The sequence below is a fragment of the Pinus tabuliformis genome, chromosome 4_2 (genome assembly GCF_031772625.1).
Source record: "Pinus tabuliformis cultivar Carrire ecotype Pingquan chromosome 4_2, CPIR1, whole genome shotgun sequence".
NCBI lineage: Eukaryota > Viridiplantae > Streptophyta > Pinopsida > Pinales > Pinaceae > Pinus > Pinus tabuliformis.
Window position 1 is genome coordinate 663530884 of NC_142304.1, and position 6570 is coordinate 663537453.

The following is a 6570-nucleotide window of genomic DNA, read 5'->3' on the forward strand; positions in this document are numbered from 1 at the left end:
ACATACTTGATTTTTTAGATCCACCGAGAACCTACAACTGACGTGCCCTCAGGGCTCAACACCACCTCCCAAACATCATTCGTAATGATAGAGTTGTAATCCTCTACCATGGCATCTATCCACACCTGATGTTGTGCGAATTCCTGAAAGCTGGAAGGTTCTACAACCTGAGCCACCAATGCTTGGTACCTGTCAAGTTTTCTGTGCTCTCTCTTGTTCGTCCAAGGAGCTCCAATGAACTCCTCTACATCTCTTAATGTCTGACAAACTTCTCTGTTGGTTCGACCACTAGCGGGAGGTTCAACCAACTCCTCCTCATCCTGCTTCTGCTGCTCCGTCTGTTGAGATCTTACTAGATCCCCTATAACTGAGGAAATACTAGTATTGGTCACTGTACTGGATCCCTGTACTATCCCATTGGCGGTCCTACTAGTTACCCCTGTGGTTGCCCCTCTTGTTGGACTAATGGAGCTTCAGCTAGCTGATTCTGATCACCTACAGGCATCTCACGAGATCTCTTGAAAGCTCGGTCCTCCATGTACTTTACGTCCCGTCTTACTACAATCTTCTTATTGCTAGGAATGTAGATCTTGTATGCCTTTGAAGTTTCGCTATATCCAACGAGAAACCTCTTCTCTACAGTCTGATCTAATTTGGTGCACTTCTCATCTTCCACATTGCAATAAGCAATGTTGCTAAAGATCCTAAAGTGACTAACTTTTGGCTTCTTCCCTATGAAGACTCCTTCTGGCGTTTTCTTCCCCAATGATCTATGAGGAGTCATGTTCTGAATACATTGTTGTGTTACATGCCTTTGCGCATAGAAACTTGGGTAAATCCTGATCATATAACATTGCCTTTGCAGCCCCAACTATAGTTTTGCTTTTCCGCTCTGCTACCCCATTCTGTTGCGGATTGTATGGAGTTGTCCATTCTCTTTTGATGCCTTCCTTCGCACAAAAATCAATGAAGTTTTTATCAATATATTCACCACCATTATCTCAGCGAAGCACCTTGATCTTCTTTCTTGTTGCATTCTCCACGAGAGCCTTAAACTCCTTTAAATGATCGAAGACCTCATCCTTGGTCTTCAAGAAGTAGATTCAGGTTTCCTTGGAATGGTCATCAATAAAGGTGATGAAATATTTAGTCCCACTGAGAGCTCTAGTGAACATCAGGCCACAAATATCTGAGTGTATAAGTCCTAACACACCATATGCTCTGCTGTCACTTCTTGGGAATGTTGCCTTAGCATATTTCCTAAGCAAGCACCCTCTGCACACGTCATTGTGTTCTGTGCCAAGTTCTAGAATCCCTGTTACTGTCTCTTTGAGCATCTTTAGTGTTCCATGACGTAAATGTCCCATTCTCTTATGCCATATCTCATTCAGTGCCTTGCCACTGCTACTGTCACTGCCCACCAATGCCATTGGAGAATCGAGCTACAACCTGCATAACATGTCGCTTCGAACTCCAATCTTTCTCACCCTCTTCCAGCTTGGGTGTTTGAAAAACACCTTCTTCCCTAACAAGTCTACATCATATCCCCGACATTGCCAATGTTTTGGTTTCTGGACCCTCAGTTATGTTTTCACCAACACAGTGTTCGAAACATTTGCGAAGATACAGGAAATTGAACAACACTGTATCTCTCAGCATGCCAACGTAATGACCAATTTGGTCCACCAAAAGCAAAGAATAGACATTCTTGAAAGTGAGTGCAACATGTTAAAAATTCTGGCTATGAACCTTTGAAAGGTATCTTTGTTAGCAGCCCCTAACGACAGGACATCTGATATCTCTGTTCGAGCTGAAGGAAAAAAAGAGGGAACAGTTCACTAGTTAAAGGAGCCAATTGAAATAGAACAGAAGTATTCACCGCCCTCAAATGCAGACAAAGAGGGAGCCAATAGCAATCAAGTCTCTTGCTAAGTTATTAGTTTGTCTATGTTTTTCAGAATTATTAGCCTTTTAGAAACTTTTGTCAAACTTGTTACATGCAATACCATCTGGAACATATGCTATGTAGTCTGTCCTGAAATCCTCCATGCAGCAACAGAAAACCGCTCATTTTGTCCTTTTGAATCTCTGGACAGATCCATGTCCATGCTGTTAGCTTGTCTGCAGCCCTTATAATAATATAAAATTTCAGTTCTGGTTTAAAAAAAAAATACCACTTTTAAGTTGCATCTCACAAGAGGATGACTTGTTAGACTTGTTATATATATATATATATATATATATATATATATATAGATATATATAGATATATATATATATATATTATAATAATATAAAATTTCAGTTCTGATTAGAAAAAAAATACCACTTTTAAGTTTGAAGCATCTCACAAGAGGATTACTTGTTAGACTTGTTATATATGTATATATTTCAAATATGGATACACAGATATATACACAAATTATCAAATATGGAAAATGTTTTTCAATTTTTTGGTAAGTATGATAGCAAGCTGGAAAAGTTTTCAGAAAGTCACATTTCTATTGTTTCAAACAACTTTGCTGTAAAAACACGAGTTCAAGCAATATCATCTATTTGCATATTTATAGCCTCTTAATTGGTCATCTATAATGCTCATGGCTCTCTCACCCTCTCTTATTAGGGAATGCTCTATTACCATGAACAGAAAGGGAAACAAAAAGGAACTTTAAGAAATAGGCAATCCTTTTTCAAAATGACTGAAAACTTACCTCTTTTACGAGCAAACATCATTCTTCGCTTTAGAAGCCTCTGCTACAATCTGAAGTATAGCAGATTTCAAATTCAAATAGCCATCCAAAGTATTGTAAATCTGATGAGAGATTCTTGCATAAACTTCGAAACTCGGTCCTCTATTTGAATTTGAATGCAAATATGTCTTTGGTGCCCTCTAATAAATTGGAACCTCTACAACGAACTCCTTCCTTAGACGAGACCTTAAATTTAAGGCGTCCTGATCTGATGAAACCTCCAAACAATTTGGTAAAGCAACCATCGCCATAGATGAACATAATTCTGGAGATGTCCCCAACTCGGTTCCCCAGGCCTCAGCTAGCATTTCCCCCATAGCAACTACCTTCTCATGATTCTTCTGTCTGATAGCATTAATGCCACCCTCGAATTTTTTAGTGAACTCCAAAGCAGAAGGCACACAAAGCTGAGCACTGTAGTCTCTAGTACCAACCCAAGCAGACTCTGCCGGTAATCCATTTCCAAATTCATGAGAAACAATTGGGTGATGCATAATAGGATGGAACATGCATAGGCAATAAAGAAATGCCACAGAGGGAGGGCAAAAAAACCATTTGTAAAGGTTGCTGCTATAGAAATCAGCACCAATCTCTTGCATATCAATATCTACATTCCCAATAGCATGAACACCATCTACAAAAACTTGATCTACCCCTTCATCTCTGCATACCCCGATCAACTGTTTTACAGGGACTAGAACAGAGGGCATTGAAATTACATGGTCTATCACTGCCAATCTGATTTTACCGCCATCTTGCTTGACACTGTCCACCGCTGCCCTGAAATTCTCTATGAGTTCTTCTTTTGATCGCACCGGGAACGACAATTCAACCTCAATGATGCACGCTCCAGCCCAGCCTGCATAAGCCTGGATTTCCTTCCGCACAGTTCCATAGGCATAATGAAGCATCAATATGACATCACCCTTCTGAAAACTATTCTCCATGAATGCCCAAGCAACCTGTTGGAGTACAATTGCCGCTGCAGCGGTGGCATTGTCCACGAGGGAAACTTCGTCAACAGGTGCAACATTGATCAACTCGGCGACAGGCTTGTGAGATTGCAATAGTCCCTCCTGTAAAGGCCCAAAATAAAAACTATCAGGCTGTTGCAAAAACAAGCTTGCCCACTTGGCCTGTGAATTTAAAACCGAAGCAGGGCAGGTCCCAAAACTTCCATTGTTTATCCTAGATAGCCCTGTTCATGGTGCCCAATTTCTCTCCCGACAAAATCCAGCTCGCCGCCATTGTCATTTTCTGCAATCATGGGACTTCCTCTCTTTAATCCCTGTTTTTTTCCATCCAGAGAATGGTTTCTGATGTCTTCACTTAATATCAATCCATCTGCAGTACTTACGGAATAAGACGACCCGTGATTTTCTGAGAGCCACTTCTCAGACATTACACATACACCCATTTTATTCTCATGTTGACCCACAAGACCATCAGAGCAAAAACACAGATACAATCGTTCTTATTTCTCCATTTTTAATGACAGGACAAATAAAAAAATTAGTTCAGTCTTTGATTCTGCCTCTTTTCCTTTGCAAAAATTTCAGAGCCAGGAAAGGATTATAGTAACATCCGTTGTTAAGCTCCATTAATTTTTTTAACAACTGCTGCCTACAATTATGGAAGTAAACTACAGTCTTTCCTTAATTTCTGGAAACCAACTGCAGTAATTTCCTTAAATTAAGGAAATCAACTGCAGTTAATAAATTTATTGTTGGGAGCTACTGAAGTGGCCCATTACTCCATCTGGAGTTCTCTACCTTGATCTGTGGAACACCTGACACATAGCCATCAGAAGCTTGATGGAAGCTTGGCTATAAATTTATCTGTTTGGTCCCCAAGATTGTATCTCAATTCCCTTCAGTTTTTACACCATCTAGCAGAGAGAGCAGAGCTTGGAAGTGCCTTCAGACTTTCGGTATTCTTTTCTTTTGCTTGGATTGAAGCTGGAGTGTTGTTTTCAGTCAAGAAAGCAAGTGGACTGTGGAAGCGTAATAGAAAAGTTTTGGTTTGCAGCAAGAGCGTTATCAATGGCTGGAGGTAATTTATTTTTACTGGGCATTAAACCTTCATTCCAGTTTTACGATTCTTTAAGTTTTTATTCCGCATATAGAATCGCTGTTATAATTCTAACATTGGTATCAGAGCTTACATTTACCTCTGCCTTGGTGTGAGATTTACTTATAAATATTGGCACAATATTGATTTTGCAAACCAGAGCCACGAATTGACTATGGTTGTTTGTAAAAAAATAAGCAGAAAACCACATGAATAAAATCTGATACGACTTTGCTAATCTCCTATGGCATGTCTACGTTTAAGACAAAATTTATCTTACAACATTGTTGTTAGCCATTTCTTTGGTCTGATTAGGTGGAGCAGCATATGAATAATATACGAGTTAGGATCCTTTAATCATTAGGATGCCATGGCCAGTCTGTTTCTCTGCTTTACAGCAACCAGAACTTAAGGTCTAGGAACTAAGCTTCACTCTTAATAGCAGTCATTTAAGTATAAGGGGTTCACTAGAAGTAATGACGGTTGACAATTGATCAAAGCAATTGCGGGTTCAATCAATTGCGCGGGGATTTATGTCTACCGGGAGCATACGTTAACTCTGCAAACCAAAATGCTTTTAGTTTCTAAATGAGATTTTGCTGGTCAGTGGTAAGACTTGCGATATTGGTATTCTGGCTTTTTGCTATTCTATGTATGCGGGATTCTGAGAGATTGAAATTCTGCTTGTATGCCATACCGAGTCATTGCACCAGCACTGTTTAAAGAAGATATTCTTGGCACAGAAATGGTTTATTTCTCATTCGGGCATTCAGTTTTTGATTCTATGTTTATTCCGCATGAAGTTCAGATTTAGCATTGTTGAAATTTAATTGTTAATTAGAAGAATCGTTATATCAGCTTACATTTTTGTGCTCATATTTAATTTACGTAAAGCAGTGCTTTAATTTAATTTAATTTTAATTTTAATTTTATTTATCTTGTGAGCAAAATAGCTTGTTTGCTGGTCTATTTTTGTTTGTTTTATAAACTTAAGGACGGAGCCTGAAGTCAAGCCAGCTAGCCTTCGAACTGCATTTGCTATGCAAGTGCAAAGTAGATCATTTCTGCTTCAGTCAATCTCCGGGTTTTGCTTATAAATTAAACAATCAATTTGCAGTCATTTACAGTAATGCTCACTACTTTAACTTTAATTTTGATTTTGTGAAGGATTATTACTGTTGTTTACCGTAATGCTGACATTTATGGCAGTTTTTTGCAAGAAACAGTTACATGGAGTTTATTTAAAATGTCATTTTGACTTACTCCTTTCAGTAAACATTATTTTTACTCTGGTTAAGTTTTGTTTATGCAATTTATGTAAAAAACAATGTCTAGTGATCCATATAATTTTAATTAATTAGAGAATAGCCACAACATCTTTAATTAAATAAAATTATATATTTTGATTGGTTAGATCACATAAATATTATTTAGACATTAAATTGTAATTAATTAGACTAAATATAATAAATTTTATCCCACATGAATCTTTATTATATTTATGTAATTAATTAGGATAAAATTTCATAACCTACCCACAAGAGTTATGAATTAATAAGTTTTATCATAAAGTTTTATTGAATCTGTTTGAATTGAAAATTTAGCCCACAGGCAATTTTTATGTCATCGGATTCAATTTTGAGCATGATTTACATTGGTAAAACATGAAATTTTATCTAAGCCTCAATTTTAACATAAGCATGTGATTTTTAATTTTGATGCAGTTGTACAACCTGCAAATTTCTCTAAA

General features: G+C 37.7%; 1 pseudogene; it reads right to left on the bottom strand.

The window, feature by feature from the left end:
* Positions 1-2716: 2716 nt before the first annotated feature.
* LOC149171153 (putative L-cysteine desulfhydrase 1 pseudogene) lies at positions 2717-4167 on the bottom strand (annotated as a pseudogene).
* Positions 4168-6570: the final 2403 nt, after the last annotated feature.